This window comes from Lepidochelys olivacea (genome assembly GCF_965140295.1).
Source record: "Lepidochelys olivacea isolate rLepOli2 genome assembly, chromosome: 1".
Taxonomy (NCBI): domain Eukaryota; kingdom Metazoa; phylum Chordata; order Testudines; family Cheloniidae; genus Lepidochelys; species Lepidochelys olivacea.
Genome location: NC_140411.1, coordinates 172191349 through 172212072, shown reverse-complemented (window position 1 = coordinate 172212072; position 20724 = coordinate 172191349). Strand labels below are relative to the sequence as shown.

At 41.0% G+C, this 20724-nt stretch overlaps 1 long non-coding RNA gene across 1 annotated transcript in view; it reads right to left on the bottom strand.

The window, feature by feature from the left end:
- Positions 1-449: 449 nt before the first annotated feature.
- Positions 450-20724, bottom strand: part of LOC311525835 — a 273840-nt gene continuing 253565 nt past the window's right edge. Inside the window, exons 2-3 of the long non-coding RNA XR_014712871.1 lie at positions 13821-13895; positions 450-901 (exon numbers count right to left, since the gene is read on the bottom strand). This is a non-coding gene — a long non-coding RNA (uncharacterized lncRNA). The remainder of the gene's footprint in view (positions 902-13820; positions 13896-20724) is intronic.

The following is a 20724-nucleotide window of genomic DNA, read 5'->3' as shown; positions in this document are numbered from 1 at the left end:
ACATTCTCATTACTAGACACCTCCTTCGTCCTGCTCCACCCTCTTTTATAGCTTTGGCACAAAGTGGAGCTCTTTTTTTGTGCTTGGCCCCCATCCCTCCTTCTAAATGGAAAAGTACAAGATTTAAGATGGATTTCAGTATCAGGTGACATGGTCATATGTCCCTGTGAGACCTCATTCTTCATTACCCACGGCTGGCCCACATGTACACAGGAAGGCTTGCAGGTAAATAAACCCATTCACAGTTCATTGATTCTGAAGCACCCTTAATGGCTTCCACTTGGCATGTTTACATCAGTAATACAAGTTTTATATCTTATTCTCCTAACTCCAGACATAGAAATAAATACATGCAAACATATAGGATGAACACACACAATAGATTACAAGCTTTCTAATGACACCAAAAAAGGAGTATTTAGCGTAAAGCATATTCCAGTTCTGTCATATTCATTAGCATATTTCCATAAAGCATATGGAGTGCAACGTCACAATGTGTTCCTTCTGTCTGAGATGGAAAGGCCTACCTTGACTGTTGGCAGTCTCCCCTAGCTTTTGCAAGGGTGGGACAAACGTGGAGTGCCCTGTAATGATTTATTAATCTTGTCTGTTGATCAGGCTTTGGCATAGTGCTTCTAGTACAAATATTTTGGTTTAAGGGCCTCTTGCTAAGGGACTGGTTAAAGTATGGAAGGAGAAGATGGCTCAAGATAGTCACCTATCAGTTGACACTTTATGGGACAATACCAAAAGACCCCCCCAAAAAACAATGGCAGCACAATCACTGAGTAATCCCTAAAAGAACATTGCAATGGTTGCTGTCTTGACTAAAGGTTACAGACAGAATTTCAGCTTCCAGGAAATGAGTTTTTGAATGTTCACATTACATTGTCCAATGCTCCTGTAAAAGAAAGAAGGCTGATTACCTATGGAGAAACACTTGGGAAGTAACAATAACAAACTTTGATTGCTGTTTTTCCTCCTGTATTTCATTGAGATAGTGTTGTCAACAGAAAAATATATATATGTTAACAAGATGGTGCATATATTTCCTAATTGTCTAAGGTCAACTCAAGTATGCCATGAAGATTCGTGAGACAGAAACCTGTTTCTGAAAATAAGATACTTCATATACAGCAAATATAAAGATTTATTGAGGCATTAAAACTGTACACAGTATCTTTGAATTATTACCATGAAAAGAGATTATTTGAGGGAAATGTCTTAAACTCCATACTTGCAGTTCTTACTTAGGTAAATCTGATCATCAATTAAACCAATGGAAGCTTTCCCTTAATAAAGATTAAGGCTTGTATAACTAGAAGAGAGCAGGAATAAATGTTTTTAAGTCTATTTAAAATGATAATATTTTTCACTTATCAAACCAAATATTTCAATGGTTTGTACAAAAAACAGTGTTAAAACACATTAGTAGATAAGTAGGTATTACCATTGTATAGATGCGGAAATGGAGGCGCAGACATGCCCAAGCTGCTGCAGATTGTGTTAGAGCTAGGAAAGAAACCCAGGTCTTCTGACTTTCAGTGCTACACCACATGTAATTAGGAGCATCCTTTGTAACTGATGCTTGGGGCGGGAGAATTATTTACTATACCTCTGATAGAATTAAAAAGAAAAGGAGGACTTGTGGCACCTTAGAGACTAACCAATTTATTAGAGCATAAGCTTTCGTGAGCTACAGCTCACTTCCTCAGATGCATATCGTGGAAACTGCAGCAGGCTTTATATATACACAGAGAATATGAAACAATACCTATTCCCACCCCACTGTCCTGCTGGTAATAGCTTATCTAAAGTGATTTCCAGCACAAATCCAGGTTTTCTCACCCTCCACCCCCCCACACAAATTCACTCTCCTGCTGGTGATAGCCCATCCAAAGTGACAACTCTTTACACAATGTGCATGACAATCAAGCTGGGCTATTTCCTGCATAAATCCAGGTTCTCACATCCCCCCACCCCCATACACACAGAAACTCACTCTCCTGCTGGTAATAGCTCATCCAAACTGACCACTCTTCAAGTTAAAATCCAAGTTAAACCAGAACATCTGGGGGGGGGGGGGTAGGAAAAAACAAGAGGAAACAGGCTACCTTGCATAATGACTTAGCCACTCCAAGTCTCTATTTAAGCCTAAATTAATAGTATCCAATTTGCAAATGAATTCCAATTCAGCAGTTTCTCGCTGGAGTCTGGATTTGAAGTTTTTTTGTTTTAAGATAGCGACCTTCATGTCTGTGATCGCGTGACCAGAGAGATTGAAGTGTTCTCCGACTGGTTTATGAATGTTACAATTCTTGACATCTGATTTGTGTCCATTTATTCTTTTACGTAGAGACTGTCCAGTTTGACCAATGTACATGGCAGAGGGGCATTGCTGGCACATGATGGCATATATCACATTGGTGGATGTGCAGGTGAACGAGCCTCTGATAGTGTGGCTGATGTTATTAGGCCCTGTGATGGTGTCCCCTGAATAGATATGTGGGCACAGTTGGCAACGGGCCAATTAAAAAGCAATTTTCTGATTCCTTGAAGTTATTTCCTGTTTCTCTTCTCCTAGTGCGGTGTGCTGGTAGCAGTTTGTATTTGGGCTGCTTTCCATGTGGCTACAGAATCAAACTTATCTTTAAATGGTCATAAGAATGACTATAAAATAGATTAGGAAGTAGCAGTGATGAATTAGATGTACTGCTGCTACTCTACATACTGTGCCACAGATGACCATCTCCCTCCCATAGAAGAGCCCATTGGATCATCATTTCCTCCACCCACAGCACCTGCTAAAATCATTCAGAGGATTTTCCAGATTTTTGCCTGGAAATCTGGATGCCTAGGCTTCCCATATTGCTCCAAAATGTACAGAAATATAAATATTAAGAGTGAAATCCTGGCCCCACTGAAGTCAGAGGCAAAACCCCTACTGATTTCAGTGCGGCTAGGATTTCACTACAGATAGATTATATAGCAAGCTATTCATTTTGGGACTCACCAGCTGGGTAGCTAAGGTACTGTATTCCCTCAGCATTTATAGTCCTGTAAGTGGAGCACTTTAAGGTCTGCTTTTATCATTTCCTTCTTGACCACTCTCAATTGCGAAACAGTGAGAAAAGGATACTAATCTGCCATTAAGCACATGATTAACTTCTAAAGGGAGAGAGTCATAGCAAATGAAACCTAGTGTGTTGAAGGGCATTGTAATTGAACAACATCAAGTAGTGGCTTTTCCTGGAGGAAAGCAAACAAATTCAGCAGTACAGTAATGTATTTTGGAGTGACCATGAGCTGCTAAATGAACACAGGTGGCTGTTTCCTCTGAGAGTTATTCATAATAGACTTTAAATTAGCACAGGGAGGCATCAGCTTTAAATACTTTTGAAATCTCACAAGTGTGAAAGACTTCATACATCATAACTGAAATAATGGAAGGTGATTAATAATTGTCCTTTACCTAAATGAGTTGCCAGATGCATTGACTCTCAAGTGTGAAAAAAAAAATCTGGAAAAACTAAGTCTTGATGCAAAACCTGTTCACAATTATTTTTGTTAACCCATTGTGACCCATGTAGGTAAGACAAGATATTGATTTTTAAGGTAGGAAAACAATTCAGTGATTCTTTGAGTGGAGTTCAAGCAATTTAGGATTGAAAGAGATGATCTCATTCACTGGTCCATCCAGTTCCGCTTCTTTCCTCCTAATTCCTCCTATAATGAACACCCATGGAGAAGTGCCTCCTCTTGGAGGAGTGTGTCCCTGGAGATGCCCTCTCTTCCCAAAGTGTTTCAACATATACTCTTCAGGCCAGAATTATGCTAGGAAAGTTTCCCATTGCCACAATTAGTTTATTAAATCAAAAACAAATAAGAACACTACAATTACTTTTCCCCTTTACCAGGAAAACCCATTTCTTTCTCAGCTTCACCCCACATAGAGCAGTCTGACTTCCTTTCCCTGAAGTCTCTATATAGCACCTCTCTGGAGCACTGAGCTAAGAAACCCAAACTCTGGCCAGGTTGGCCCCTAAACTCTCAACCACAAAGTTCAAGCCTCTTGTTCCAAAGATCCAGATCAGTTAAAGCTTGGCAATGTCTGTCTCCTCCTTCTAATAAGGCAAGACTTTCAGCTTCCCCAGGCCCTCTCTTCAGGTCTCCCTCCACAGGAGCTTTCCCCGCACTCTGTGGATCTCTATCTACCTTTGGCTTCCTTTTCTTTTCCAGTGAGCCTTTCCTGAGGCCTCTACATAGCCTGTGCCAGTCTCTCCCTGAGACCTCTTCCTAAGGCCTCTCCCAGAGGAGAGTTTCACTCGTTGTAGGCCTCTCTATAGGAGCACCCACCCTTCCTGATTTCTCTCTGTGTCTGACTGAACTCAGTATCTCTGTTCCTTTTACCTTTCATTCCCACACCTGGAATTACTCATCCCCATCAAGCTCCCTTATTGGGAAGGTACTCAAAGCAAATTCCCTCTTCTGCCAGAGCTTAATTAGGTAGAGGATTATACTAGTTGACACAGGTACCCTGACCCTGCTTTACTCTCCAGGGGCAATCCTGTGGCACATGCACATACACAGGGGTTTCTCTACTCATTTTACTAATCCCTGGTCTACACTACAAACTTATGCTGGTATAACTTCATTGTTCTGGGATGTGGATTTTCCACCCCCCACACTACCCGAGCGATGCAATTATACCGACCGAACTCCCAGTGCAGACAGCGCTATGTCGACAGGAGGGCTTCTGTTACTAGTTACTGCTGTCTTGGGGAGGTGTAGCACTAATCACTACGGGGCACAGCTGACCAGTGAAGCTCCCGTGCTGAAAGTTGACAAGCCCTAAGAGTTACATCTCACTCTCATTCTGCTCACTGAACTTCACTGATATCAGCCAAAGACTCATTTGGCAACAGATGGCATTTTCCTGAATTTTTGGCTATTACTTTTTTTATTCTTGGCTCCTTTCATCACCCTGAACAAACAAGTGCCCTTCTCTTTTGCTATCTGTGCATTTTGGAAGAGTTATGTTCCCTGCCTATGAACATATCTAGTCATTTTGGAAATTCCATGTAACCATTTAAATATTTTAGTGATTTAACTTTTATTGTACCCTTATGCATATTACAGGTGGAGCTGGTAGCACTGCCTAAAGCTTATAATAGCATGTGCCAGGCAACCTAAGACCCTGATTTCAATTACTTATAGCTTTTCCAAATGAAAGCTATTTGGGCTGAAATTTTCCATGCCAGGTCTTTGCCTTAGACTGAATTTTTGGGGCAGTATTTCAGTTAAAGTGATCGGCTGTTTCCAAGAATGAGGTTAGAGAAAAATATGTTGTTTTGAGAATGTTAAAAAAAAACACAAATAGTATTGTTTCACTGAAAAACTCTAGTGTCTCCATGCTTTGGAGCAGGGACTTGAATTTGGCAGGATGTCTGCCCTGGTATCAGATATGTCCTTTCTGCCAGTGCATGAAAATTTGCTCAGTTGTGGCCACTCTTAGACTCTGAACAATCTGAGTTTTCACATGATCAGTAGTGAGGAGTTTCGTACCTAAAATCTGCAAAGATTCTGTCCTCACTGAACATGCTCCATCTTGTCACAGCTCCTAGTGCCAACCAGACTGTGCAGAGCTGTTCAGACAGAGCAACTGAGTTTCCTGCACCCCAGAACTCCAGGGGACGAGCAGGACTTTCTTTCCAACTGTTCCTCCCGGTTGCCAGTGGCCACTATGGTGCCAGGCACAGGAACTGAGATCAGGGAGACTCTCTCCTGCACTCTCAATGCTTCTGCTGCTGGTAACTAGGGAATATAAAGGGAATGGAAAAAGAAGATATACAGGAATGCAGAGGAGAGATAGGGATTCAGGGGCCATAAATTGTGAAGGAGGAGGGGCAGGAAGTGGGAGCAACAACAGAAGGGCAAGGAGACAGAATCCAGTGGTGGGGCATGGCAGGAGCAGAAAGATGTGGGAGCCATGATGCAAGATGAATAGGAGGAGATGGAGGAAGTTATGGCCAGGGGACAGTATGGTCTGTATAATCACTAGATCAGTGGTTCTCAAAGCCAGTCCACCGCTTGTTCAAGGAAAGCCCCTGGCAGGCCGGGCCAGTTTGTTTACCTGCCTCGTCTGCAGGTTCAGCCAAACGCGGCTCCCACTGGCCACGGTTTGCCGCTCCAGGCCAATGGGGGCTGCGGGAAGGGCAGCCAGCACATCCCTTGGCCCACGCTGCTTCCTGCAGCCCGCCTTGGCCTGGAGCGGCGAACTGCAGCCAGAGGGAGCCGCAATCGGCCAAACCTGTGGACACAGCAGGTAAACAAACCGGCCCGGCCTGCCAGGAGCTTTCCCTGAACAAGTGGCGGATTGGCTTTGAGAACCACTGAGCTAGAGGATACTGCCTTACAGATCCTGGAATTGAGCCCTGGAGTCCTCAGTCTCTAAACTCCTCTCTCGTCAGCAAATTGCTGTGAAACCCACTGGCAAAATGAGGGTCTCTTTCTCCCTCCCGCTCCCATTAGTGAATGGCCCACAGAGGATAACAGCCTACTACTGCTACAGATTACTCTATTGCTCAAGTGCGTTGTAGGAGATTTCCACAGGTTTAGAGAGGGAAACATAATGCCCTGATGGAATGGTTTGCTTGCTACAGTTTTTCCTTAGAGCATTATATATCATTCACTATTCAAGCTGAGCAAATGCTTTGAGTCACATGCTATTGTTTCTGTTCCCTGATTGAATAACCAGACTTTTATAAGGTGATTCCACCTGAAAGGAATTTCCTTTCATAGTTTCACAAATTACAGTTCAGGCCTCAATTTAATTTTCTTCTGACATTCATATGAACATAATACTAATGATTCTTCACTTCCCTCCCCCGAAATCATCACTCAGATATCTGGCCATTGAGGACATACAAATACTTAAATAAGTAGCTTAGGGAAAAAAAGAATGAGAATTTTAATGAGGTGTGAATGTGGATGACGCAAACATCCTGGGTGAAATGAGAGAATTCATTAAATGTTTCCCACTATAGTCCAAGATTCATCATAAGATTGCCATTATATTCAAGCTTCATTGAGATCCTTGTTTTACATTATCCTCGAAAGAGCTCAAAAGGGACATGGAAGAATACATGGTAGGTTCTAAGGCAAAGGCAGAGATATCACAGAAAACAATAATAGGAGTGGATCTGGAGGAAAAAATATATATATATATATATATATATTTTTTTTTAAAAAAGACAGTTGGCCTGCCATATGCAGTAGCTATCCAGAGGGACTCTGCAGAACATTTTTTTCAGTATATGCTTACATACCTTGAGAAAGGAAAACAGAAGTTTGCAAAACAGGACAGACAAATTTGTAGTCACTTGACAAGTCTAGAGATAACTCCAGTCCAAAGCTGTCAGCATAGCTACCTCTAGAGTCTTCCAAGAAGCCAGATGCTAATGTTGTGAAATATATTTTTTCCCAGTTCAACACCTGTGTTCTACAACTTCCAATACAAATAGGAAATGAGCAGTATAATATTCTGTATTAGTTGAATGTAATCTCTAGTTCCAGTTGTTTGGGTTTTTTTCGTTGTCTTAATAGATTCTAACTTTCAGGGTGGAAGGGGAAAATACACAGAGTGTTGTTTTGAGAGAGAAAAGTAGTTTTTTAATTGGAATAATTATATCTGTAGCATCTTTAGGGTGACCATATGTCCTATTTTGGCTGGGACAGTCCCTTTTTAAAGCCCTGTCCTGGCCATCCCTACGTTTTTCGCAAAAGTGGGCATTTATCCCATTTACTCTTGCCAACTTGATCAGTTGGCAAGAGAAAACTGGACAAATGCCCACTTTTGTCAAAAAAGTGGGTTGGGGAGGAACTCGCAGGGGGCGAGCAATAATGCCAGCCCCACACAGCAGGGGAGGCAGGGCTCAGGCAGGGACAGGAAGGGCTTGAGTGAGCAGTGACACCAGCCCCATGCGGGGATGGGGAGGCAGGGCTCGGGCGAGCAGCTCAGGCCAGCCCCGTGTGGTGGGAGGAGGCAGGGCTCTGGCGAGCAGCTCAGGCTAGCTTTGTGGGGGAGGGAGCGGGCCTGGGCCTTTGGGAAATATGGTCACCCTAAGCATCTTTAAATTAGCCCTCAGCATCATTGTACCTTATTTTACTAGGAATCATGTCAAATTTTCAAATTTTATAAGGTGAGAGGCATTGCTTGCAGACTGTTTGAAAGCTGACCTTTTTCAAGTTTAAGGAGCACCTGGGAAAAAGCAGAAACTCAAAAATGTACTAGGACACACCATTGACATTTTTACCCACAGTGAAATAGTGAGAGCACATGAAGTATTTTCAACAATGAAAATTCCATTTAAGTTAAGTACTCAGACCCTGATTTAGCAGGGAGCAAAAGCAGGTTTGTAACTTTAAGCATGAGAGTGAGAGTACCTCACTGATTTCAAACTAGACTACTCATGAGCTAAGTACCTTACTGAATTAGGGTTTAAGTTTGCATTCATTCTCTCACTGCTAGTGAAAATTTTTAATGGAGCTTTTCATAGTGCAGTTCTGAACTGAGTAGGTGGAGTTTTGCACTTCACTGAAGTTACATGGCATTTATTCAGGTTCATTGATTAGCTGAGCATACCATACATTCAAGAAGTTTGGAGTATATTTGGATTGGTTTTCTCAGAGAGCAGAGACCAGCTCTCATGTTAGAGAATACAGCCCAGTATATTTTATACTGGTGACATCAGTTCAAACAGGGAGTTTTGCTGTAACATAGCGATTCCATATAAGCAACAGCAATTTTATTTTGTTCACTGCAAGGTTTAAAATGTTAACATAGTGCATGTGCAAAATATTTAAATTATGCAAAACCATGCAATATAAAAAATTACCATCTGACCCTTACTTAGCAACTCTGTGTTGAACTATGGTTCCCAAGTTGATGTGATGTCTCAAAAGATGAAGCATGCCAAGGTGTTTTTTGAAACCAGTATAAGTCAATGTCAGAGGCATCATTTAAGGCCATAAGGAACTGCCAGATCAAGTCCAACCACACATGTTTCACAGGCCACTAAATTCCACCCTACCGCCCCCACACCAAGCCAAAAATCAGAATTAGACCAAAGTACTACAGCCCTTAGGAAGCTAAACTACCAGTGCCAGAGGCAGAGAATAGGAGGGACTGAGGTACACCAATATGCAAAGCCTCTGCTGCAATGGCAGGAGCATTATTAAATGAGAAATACCCAGAGGATCCTAGCAAGTAATCTGCACCACATGCTGCAGAGGCGGTGGGGAGGGGAGTCACAACAAATGCAACCAAGGTAAAACGTACAAGTGATTTTGAGATTGCAAGATTAAGAAAAAGTCCAATTTAACTTTATTTAAAGTGCATAAGTATCTCCCCAACCTTCAACACCTTTCTCTATTGCATTTGGTGTGGGACACCATCAGAGAACAGTAAGAGATTAGTTGGAGTACTGATCTGGTCCAGTATAGCAGACCCTGTTTTCCTGGGTTGTACGGTGCTTAAATTAATACAGGTTTGCCAAACAGCATTGAAGCTCTCCTTACAGGCTATATCTACACTGCAGCTTATGTCGGCATAATTTATGTTGTTCAGGGGTGTGAATAAACCACCACCTACAAGCAACGTAAGTTACATCAACATAAGTGCTGGAGTGGGCAGTGCTATGTCGATGGGAGAGCTTCTCCTGCCAACATAGCTACCGCTGCTTGTTGGGGCTGGAGTAGGTAAGCTGACGGGAGAGCTCTAGCACGTTGGCTTAGAGTGACTACATTAGAGAGCTTACAGTGGTGCAGCTGAACTGATGCAGCTACGCAGCTATAAACTCTTCAGTGGAGCTATGCCCCAAGCGCCAAAAAATGCCACTGGTTTGCATGACTTCAAGCTCTGCGGCCATTCTGTAGCTTTCATTGTTGCTGATTTGTTTGGAGAGTCTTATGCAAAACTTTTCAAAGTGTTGATCTGAACTCTTATGTCTGATCAGCCTGTCCTTATATCATCCTCTTTAAAAGCTATATATGTAGATTGCCTCAATCTTAAGTGGCCTTCATGTAAAATATGCTAATATAATTAAAATGATTTTTTTAACGTGCTCAGCATTTATGAATTATTCTCTGTGGCTGTTTCCAATTGAAGGCTCACACGTTACTCAAATTCAAACAAGTTACAATTAAATTTAAATTATTAGTGTCCTAACAACGACTTGAGGAGCAGAAGTTTTCACAACAAATGGTGTAATTGATCTGTGATTGCTAGAGAATGTTGGAAAGGCAGTGAATTGTTCTTCCACCTTCCTATAAGCTAAGATCATCTCCAATAACATTCTTAATTTCCACCTACCAGGGAAAGTGAAATCCTTGTGTTACCCATGACCTTAGGGGAATGTACCTCCTCATGCAATGTCTGTTTTTCTGGCTTCTTGCCTAACTCCTTTAAGTCCAAATCTAATAGAAGTTGTCTCTTCTCTGCTAGCCCTGCTCACCAAAGTCATGAACTGGCCTCAAGGCTTGTGACAGAAAAGTTGCCCCTCGGATGCCCTTTCAAGAACTCACACCATAAGTTCAATAACTGCAGTCTGATTAGTTTAAGAATTTACAAAAAACAAAACAAAAAACAAAAAAACAAAAATCCCCACCATATAATATGTTTATTTGTCAGGGACACCTTTACCATTTCCTGGCCCAGAGCTGCTTTAAAATCAGGAGAGCTCTTGACTTCAGTAGAGCTATGTCAGTTTGCACTAGTTGAAGATCTGGACCCCTGTGTTTGAACGGAAAGGAGTCATATTGTGAACACCCTAGGGCGTTCATGACAAGTCACAGTGTGAATCTACATCTCACCATCTTGGCACGTAGCAATGTCTGACGTGGACACTAATACAGTGCACTGAAAGTCCAAGAGTGCAGCTTGGTGTACTACTTGGAAAAGTAGTATGTTAAGCCACACTTCAGACCTTTCAGTAAGTGGTAGCAGTGTCTTACACATGACCTTGCTACATGGCGAGCTGGTGTGCTGTAGATTCATAGCCTGGCCTACTGTACAGTCACTTGTCATGTACAGAAACCCTAAGTGTTACATTCAGATCAGCCTGGCTTAGAAACAGTGGACTATGGCCAGATCTATACTACAGAATTAGGTCAAAAGGCAGCTTACGTGACCTAATTATATCAGTGTATACACTAAAGCCTTGTCCTGCCAATGTAAGTGCCTTATTACACTGACATAATAACTCCACTTCCATGGCCGGGTGCAGGGAGGCAAGAAAAGCCCGGGGGTGGTGGGGAAGCTAGACTCCCGGAAGGGAGCTGTGCGGAGCTGAGAGCCGTAGCTCTCAGCCTCCCCACCCCCACTCCTCCTCTTGAGTCCGTGGAAGTGCGGTGGTGAGGAGACACACCACCGACAGGAGAAGGATAGTGTGGACATTCAGCCAACACAGTAATTACTGTGGTGGCTGTCAGTCAACATAATGTAGGTCAACTTAGGGCTGTAGCCTAGACATGTCCTATGTCTAGGTGAAATGGGAAGTTCCAATAGCTACTCCTACTTCCTCCTCTTGGGATGATCGTTGTTCCTTGCCTCAGCTGTGGAAAATTGTTAGAGACAACGATAAATTAGCATGTTTCATTATTGCTGGTTTGGTTAAAAGGTGCTGTCAGGCCATTATAATGATGCATAATGATAAAATTGCTTTTCACAGGAAGGACTACAGATGGGTTTCCCAGTACTGCCTTTTACATTGCTTGCACAATTTTACCTTTTGGTTTCTTACTGGAATGTGTAACCAGAGTTCTCACTTCCAGACCACTTGTAGTACTGTTTCAGAAATATACTGGAGCTTTCTCCATATTGTCCCCGTGCTTCCCAGACATTTAAAAGTTGAGTGACTAATGACTGGATCATACTGAAACTTGTTAAGATTCAAATGGGAATGTGGGAAGGGGGGGGGGGTTGGCAAAGGAAGGGGAGGTATAATTGACTCTTTCTAGTACTTAGGGATTTTTGTGCTTCTAGCTCTCTTGAAATAGGCTATTTGTTTTCCAACAAAAACAATGGGTTTTCGGTTTTAGGTATACAGATGTTACCCCATATCTTTTGGGCCAAATTGTGCCATCTCACACATGGAACCCCACTGAAGTCAAAAGGATGTACAGGTATAATAAGAACGGAATATGGCTCTTGGATTTTGAATAAAAGAAGAACCACTCCACATATATTGTTACCTCAGATATATCCTGAAGTTAATATCTATATTGAATAAAACTGATGTTAAGTGGTTTAGCTGTGCTTTAATTTCTGCAAGTCTGGCTTCCATAGCTTTCATTCTTGAGGCACTTCTGGGCCACATCAGTACTCTTTTTACTGTGTGTAGAATATTGGCATGGGTAGAAAACCAGTATAGCTAAGGCAAATGTTTTCAAGAATAGGTGCCTAAAAATTAGGCGCCCAAAATTTAGGCTCCTAAATAAGTGGTCTGACCTTCAAAAGTCCTGAACCCCCACTAAAGTCAATGGAAGCAGTTGCTGCTCCACACTTTTGAAAATTAGGCCATTGTTTTGGGATTAGAAGTAGGGACTGAGGAGAACTAACTTCAGCTTTGTATTATGACAGACTTGACCTAGGTTCATCTAAAAAAATAAATTCCAACAACCTATCATTATCTCCAAGCTCATGAGCATCAGAGAACTTAATGCTTAAAAAGCATCAGGGGTCTGTTCAAATTTCTAAACAGATCAGTGAACAAAATTATAACCGCAGCCATTAATATAGTTCATTGTGATTATTGGTGTCCTGCTTTTCATCAGTCATCCTAACAATAGTCAGCATTAGTGTGAGGGATGATTTATGTAAGAGATGCAAGTTATTTTAGAGATGCAAAGAGACAATATGACCCCACTCCAAAAAGAAATAATGGACAGGAGAGAGATTGGCTATTTGCCTATCACCGTTTGTGCAGGAATAGCATAAATACACCATCCCTATGATGGCCCTTCACTATTCACTTTCTATCTTCTTGTCTAGCCATAGCCTACTACTGTAGGTCTGTTTTTCAGATATCAGCCATATGACCCAAACTAAGAAGCATGACTACCATTGAGAGAAGCCTTCACAGGGACAGAGGCCTAGATTTTTTAATTCAGAAAAATTACAGTTCCAGTTACAGGATTAGTCATTTATTTGGGGGGATGTAAAGTCTACAGAAAAATTAATTGCCAAGGTTAAGAAGTTGGCAGGTGCCTTTAAATCACTGAAACATAGGATTGAAGTGATATAATGTAGTGACTGGAACTGGCTAGGCAAGTGAGCTCGTCAGAAATGATGTGCACTGTACATGACACTGATTGTATTCAGTAGCCAGCATCTGTGTCCTTTTGACTTACCACTTTTCCCTCAGTATCTCTAATACTTTTTGTTTTTCTGTTCAGAATAATAACAATGCACAGTGAGTACTACACTGGTATGGAATTCAAAATATTAAGCTGATTTGGATGTATTGGTTGAGTGATTTGTAAAGAAATTGTTCTTTCTTTGGGGAAGTGAATCTTTTGAGAGTTTTTCCTGCTATTACCTTCATCAGGGTATGAGGTCTTCCTTTAATGTCATTACACTTATATGCATGTTTAAAAAAAAAAAGAACAGAAAAGAGCACCCATCCATACGCTCTATATATTCTTGACATAAAACTTAAAAATAAAATATTTATGTCCAAATGTAATGAAAATGCAGCAAGCCAGTTCTCCTACAAGCAAACCAGAGAACTCAAAAGCTCAAATCATCTTTAGAACCTTACCTTTCTAGATGCATCAGTAGAGTCCAGAATTATGATTAGCTTGAAGCACTCAACAGCAACTGAGACCTTGACTCTCTTAAATGGAAAAATATATTAGAAACAATAATTTGTGATTCAATGAGTGAGGCTTACCACACAAAATTAAGGAGAATGAGTTTCCTCCAGATGGCAGTGTCAAGAGAGAAAGAAGAGTAACTAATTCTAAAAAGATGCATGTGTTTTTCTAGTTGATTTGAAAGTTCTGACCAGAGGTATTGAACGGGGTTCTGAGCAATATTAAACTGAAAGAATCACACTTCTATTTTGAGAATTTTGTTGACGCTTCAAATGTTGGTGTAGGGCAGTAGCTCTCAAACTTTTTTACTAGTGATTCCTTAGACACAGCAAGCCTCTGAGTGTGACCCCCATAAATATATTTAAAAGGTTTTTTTTAATTATAAACACCATTATAAATGCTGGAGGCAAAGCGGGGTTTGGGGTGGAGGTTGACTGCTCACCCCCCCCCCATGTAATAACCTCACAACCTCCTGAGGGGGCCTGACCCCCAGTTTGAGAACCCTGGTGTAGGGTCAATTTGACTTATCTAGCATTTTTCTTTCTGAGTTGATATTCTGAACCCTGGAGGATGCCATCTCAGGATCTTGTTCTCTTAAGACTACATGAAGACCCGCCTTTATTTTTACTATTTTTTTTTAGTAGGCTGCCTCCCAACATAAGGATGAGTGCTGTTTTGCCAACTCTGCTCTAGTTTCTAATGAAACAGTATGATTCTTTAGCTTTACTATTTTGAAGTATACATAGCTATAGATATCTGCCTATGTGTTTAGGTATCAGTCCTTTCAAATATAAAAAATATAGGTCCTGATCCTGTGTCAGGGACAAATGTGAACTCCTGTGTCCATTCAGCATCCCACTAAAACCAATCTGACATTGGGCAGACTCAGAGGTTTGTGCTAGCTGATTCTAAAATGGGATTTGCAAAAAGAAAAGGAGTACTTGTGGCACCTTAGAGACTAACCAATTTATTTGAGCATGAGCTTTCGTGAGCTACAGCTCACTTCATCGGATGCATACCGTGGAAACTGCAGCAAACATTATATACACACAGAGATAATGAAACAATACCTCCTCCCACCCCACTGTCCTGCTGGTAATAGCTTATCTAAAGTGATCATCAAGTTGGGCCATTTCCAGCACAAATCCAGGTTTTCTCACCCTCCACCCCCCCACACACAAACTCACTCTCCTGCTGGTAATAGCCCATCCAAAGTGACAACTCTCTTCACAATGTGTATGATAATCAAGGTGGGCCATTTCCTGCACAAATCCAGGTTCTCTCACCCCCTCACCCCCCTCCAAAAACCACACACACAAACTCACTCTCCTGCTGGTAATAGCTTATCCAAAGTGACCACTCTTCCTACAATGTGCATGATAATCAAGGTGGCCCACCTTGATTACCATGCACATTGTAGGGAGAGTGGTCACTTTGGATGAGCTATTACCAGCAGGAGAGTGAGTTTGTGTGTGTATGGGGGTGGGGGGGGGGTGAGAAAACCTGGATTTGTGCAGGAAATGGCCCACCTTGATTATCATGCACATTGTAGGGAGAGTGGTCACTTTGGATAAGCTATCACCAGCAGGAGAGTGAGTTTGTGTGTGTATGGGGGTGGAGGGGTGAGAGAACCTGGATTTGTGCAGGAAATGGCCCACCTTGATTATCATGCATATTGTAGGGAGAGTGGTCACTTTGGATGGGCTATTACCAGCAGGAGAGTGAGTTTGTGTGTGGGTGGGCAGAGGGTGAGAAAACCTGGATTTGTGCTGGAAATGGCCCAACTTGATGATCACTTTAGATAAGCTATTACCAGCAGGACAGTGGGGTGGGAGGAGGTATTGTTTCATGATCTCTGTGTGTATATAATGTCTGCTGCAGTTTCCATGGTATGCATCCAATGAAGTGAGCTGTAGCTCATGAAAGCTCATGCTCAAATAAATTGGTTAGTCTCTAAGGTGCCACAAGTACTCCTTTTCTTTTTGCGAATACAGACTAACACGGCTGTTACTCTGAAACCTGTTAAAATGGGATTGTGACCATCAGTTGTATACCAAACTGTAGACAAAGCAAGAGCATGTGAGATAGTTGGTGATCTTTGTGGACCATCAGCTCCTACGCGATTGGTTCAGAAGCTCATTTATCGATTATCCCCACATCCCTCATATTTTGGCATCTTGCACTCACAAAAACTCATACAACAGAAAATCTAACCAGAGAGTTACACTAAGGACTATTAATGTGTAACTTGAGAATATAAGGAGATGGGAACTCTGGAAAATACAGTCAGTAGGTTAACTTCAGTGGCACTAAATGACAAAGTGTGTTGAGAACTCCAACAACTTACGAGACTAGTGTCTGCAATGGCCTATGTTTGGCATAAATACATATTTAAAATTTGTTAAAGGCCATTTATTTATTCATTTAGAACCACGCATCAACAGGTTGTTATTGTTGTGAATTGGCAGGCTACGGATTGGAGGTCAGGATCCAAAATCTGACAGTGGGGTAGGTAGTAGAAAGCAGAAGGAGAGAAGACAGACAGCCATGTGGTAGTCACTGTCCAGGAGGTAGCCATTTACACTTAGGCAGCAATCATTTAGGGCATCTCAAGAAGCACAGTAGCTTCAGCTAGTGTCAGTAAAACAGTATTCTTTATTACACTATTCAAAAAACAAACAAACCCACACATGAAATTAGTAGACTTCAAACCACAGAGAAACTTTAAAACAACTATTAAGTAAAAATGGCTTTATTCCCTCACCCACCCCCAAACACTTCCATCTCTTATAATGAGCAGTTACCAGAGCGAAACCGAGGGCTCCTTGGTGACTGGTACTTTCTGAAGTCATAGCTACTGTCAGTTGGTGGACACCCTACCCAAAGCCATCCTAATAATGTTTAGTTTATTAACAAGAAGGTAACTTTGTAAAAGTCCAAAAATATTGCTATTCAATTCATGGGAGGGGGGACCTAGAATCGGAGTTCTAGTGAATCTGCATGTTTGCATTCAAGGATACATATAAATATAAAACCACAAGTATTTAGTTCAAGCATATCCGCTAATGCTTTTCCTATCATGCACTACCACTCAGTGGAGACACATTAAAGAGATTTTCTTTTCTGACCTAGGAAACTTTGGACAATTCAGTAAACAATGTGCATATGAAGCATTCCATTATCATTCACTCAACATAGTCACTCATTTTGATTCATCAAGACTTTAGGTATCTCTCTTTACATCAGAGAATTGGAAAATGTGAAAGTTAACCAGATCATTAAATGCACATTCTGTGCAATTACCTAGTTGTTGGGATTTTAGAAAGCAATTCAAGTAAAAGAAATTTGCTAACTCATTGATATTTAACGTGTTTTGCTCCCAGCCCCACATGTATCTCACACACACACACACACGCACTTATCCTATCATAGTGTTACATTTTCAATGCATTGAAATTGCATTGCATTCACAATTTGTCATATCAGCATATTCCTGTTCCACCTCAAGCACACATTTTCATAGTTTGCTGACAGTTGAGAACTCTTTATTCTTAATGTTCCTCAAATGTCAGTCTGTATCATTTCCCTACCACTGCCTACTTTAGTTACATTGTCAGCTTCTTGATTGATGTGGTTGTTCATAACAATACTAATCCATAAAGTTCAGACACTAGCAACACATTTCATTTCAAAGAGCGTCCATAAAATTTGAAGACATGTAGAGATATTCCAGTATTTCATTCTTACATTTTTCACTTCTCATTTGAGATTTTTATGAGGATTCTTAGGTCCCAGTCTTGCAAATATGCACATGCCTCACTTTAATCATCTGAGGAGTCCCACTGATTTCACACGTGTGACAGGAGACAGATACTATATATTGTGTCCTTCATCCATAAAACCAGATACCTTAGCTATAGAGCTGACTGGAAAGTGTGTGTGTGTATGTGTGTGTGTGAAAGACTGTGTTCTGTCAGAACCAAAACTGCAAAACAAGGTCAGGTTCAATAAAATTCCCAATGTGAAGAAAAAAAAAGTTGAACAAAAAGTTTTCAAGTTATTAAAAAGAAACTTTTCAACATTTTCAAAAAAGAAAATTGCAATCAAAATGAAAAGTTTAGATTCTCCTGAAATGAAAAATAAAATCAGTTTCTCAATTCAAAGATATTTTTGACTTTTCATCCCAGTTCAGACCAGGAAAAGATTTTGAACTCAATATTCACAGGATGGAAAAAACATTTCCCACCCAGCTCTGTTGGTTACCATGGAGTCTTGCTGAAGAGGACTCAGGCTGAAAGAGAAATTAAAAGTAATATTTGTAGCAAACTCTTGTACATAAGTATCAGAGGGGTAGCTGTGTTAGTCTGTATCCTCAAAAACAATGAGGAGTCTGATGGCACCTTAAAGATTAGAGATTTATTTGGGCATAAGCATCTGAAGAAGTGGGTTTTTTACCCACGAAAGCTTATGCCCAAATAAATCTGTTAGTCTTTAAGGTGCCACCGGACTCCTCCTTGTTCTTGTACATAACAATCTCAATATTTTCAAAGTCTGATGTTATGCCTACTAGCACTGGAATCTACTGCTGTCTCTCTCACTGTGAATCTCCCTTTCCCAGTCATAGAAAGCTCTTGTTTTTAGTCCTACAAAGTCACAAGCTATCAGATATTAACAAAACATTCATCTATGCAAAAGCAGTCTCCATCCCAGGACTGACTTTTGCCTATCTTCGGCCTTAGGCCAGTGTCATATTTGGGGGGAATTTCCAGATTTTGAATGTGAAAGAATAGTTGTCAGGGAAGTGATTTTTTTTATTTTATAGCAGCGGTGAGAGTCTGCTCAGGGCTTTAGAATGGCAGAATCAGTCCCAGGAAAGATGGATTAATGGGCAGAGGGCTGGTAGAGTACTCAAAGGTACATGATAGATTAACTTATCCTATAAACGACAATGAAAATGATTTACTGGATAGAATACCATTGAGACAGTTAAAAATATTGATAAATACATACACTTTATCACATGGATCTCACCAACACATGCGGGAGAGGGGGAAGGGGCTGGGAGGAGAAGAAGTGGGGGAGCCAGACTCTCTCAGACTGTTACCATTAATCTCAGCACTTGTTAGCAGTTATTTCAGGATCTCAGATTACATTTTGTAGTAAGTTCTATTCTAAGTACATGGATCTGTTACTTTATCTGCAGTATCTCAGACGCTTATGATCACAAGTGAACACTGATTGTAGATCAAGTACTCATAACATGTACAGTGATACCTATTGTCCCAAATTGCAAGATGCTGAGCATATGCCCTTCCTATTGAAGCCAATGGGAGCTCTAAATCCTCATCATCACGCAGGATCCTGCTCTCAATCTAGTCATCCAGCTAACACAACAGAATCTTGGCAAATGCAGGAAAGAAAGCGAATGCAGCAGTTTCTTCTTATGAGGTGTTAAATTCTTTTAATATCATCTGAGGATATGTTCAGTCTTGGGAAGACATGTTGTGTGCTGTAAATTTTGGATTATGCAAGGGTCCAGGTGAAAGGATGTTAAAGGAACTGCATGATCAGCAAGAGAGTTTGCACTTTGCATTGGTCTCTACTTAGAATAGAGCTTTAGGAAAGAATGGTTCCTGGGAACTGGCCGTTGATGTTGGGATCAGATTCCTGGAAGAAATGATTGCCCTGCAAACTGTTTGTGACAACCTGTGTTCCAGGAATGGTGTGTGTCAGTAAAACAACTTATAATACACCAACACTTTGTCACCGATTCCTCCTCTATCAGCAAGCCAACCAGCAAACTCCCAGATATCTGGTACTGTTTGCAGAGAGGTGGGGGGTGGGGGGTGAGAATACAATAATATAGCCAGGGGAAACTGTTCATTTGTGTGAACATTACAGGGTGTTTTCTAATAAAGTTTAGAATTTTCATTCCACTTTTAAATAATGAGATTCTTGTGCCTACAGAAATCATTGACAGGCTTTGAAATGTAGATCCGAAGATTCCATGGCTAGAAGGGACAACTGTAATCATCTAGCCAGACCTCTTGTTTAACAAACCATAGAACTGCCCTAAAATAATCCCTTAAGCATATCTTGATTTGAAAATGGTCAGTGATTGACAATCCATCATGATCCTAAATCAACTGTTCCAATGGGTAATTGCCCTCACTGTTAAAGGTTTACGCCTTAGACCAATTCAGATTGGAAGTATCTTCAACTTCCAGCCATTGGATTAGATTAGAACTTTATTATTAGAATTATAAATTAGAATTAGAACCCATTATTAAATATTTGTTCCCCATGTAGATACCTATAGACTAAATAAAGTTGCCCCTTAATCTTCTCTTTCCTAAACTAAGTAGATTAAGTTTCTTGACCCTAAGGCATGTTTTCTAATCCTTGAATCATTCTCTTGTCTTTTCCCTGAGCCTTCTCCAATATAATCAACAACCCTCTTGAATTGTTGGAACCAAAACAGTAGACAATATTCCAGCCATGGTCACACCAGTGGCAAATAGAGGTAAAAACCTCTCTACACATACTGGAGATTCCCCTGTTTATGCATCCTCAGATTGCATTAGCAATTTTGGCCACAGCATCTGACTGGAAGTTTATGTTCAGCTGATTATCCATTATGATCCCCACCATTTTTTTTTCAGAGTCACTGCTTCACAGGATAGAGTCCCTTTGTTCCTAGATGTATACATTTAACTGTATTAAAAACTGTATACAGTAGTTTGCTTGCACACAGTTCACCATGTGATCCACATCATTCTGTATTAGTGACCCATCCTCTTTGTTATTTACCGCTCCCACAATTTTTGAGTCATCTGCAAACTTTATCAG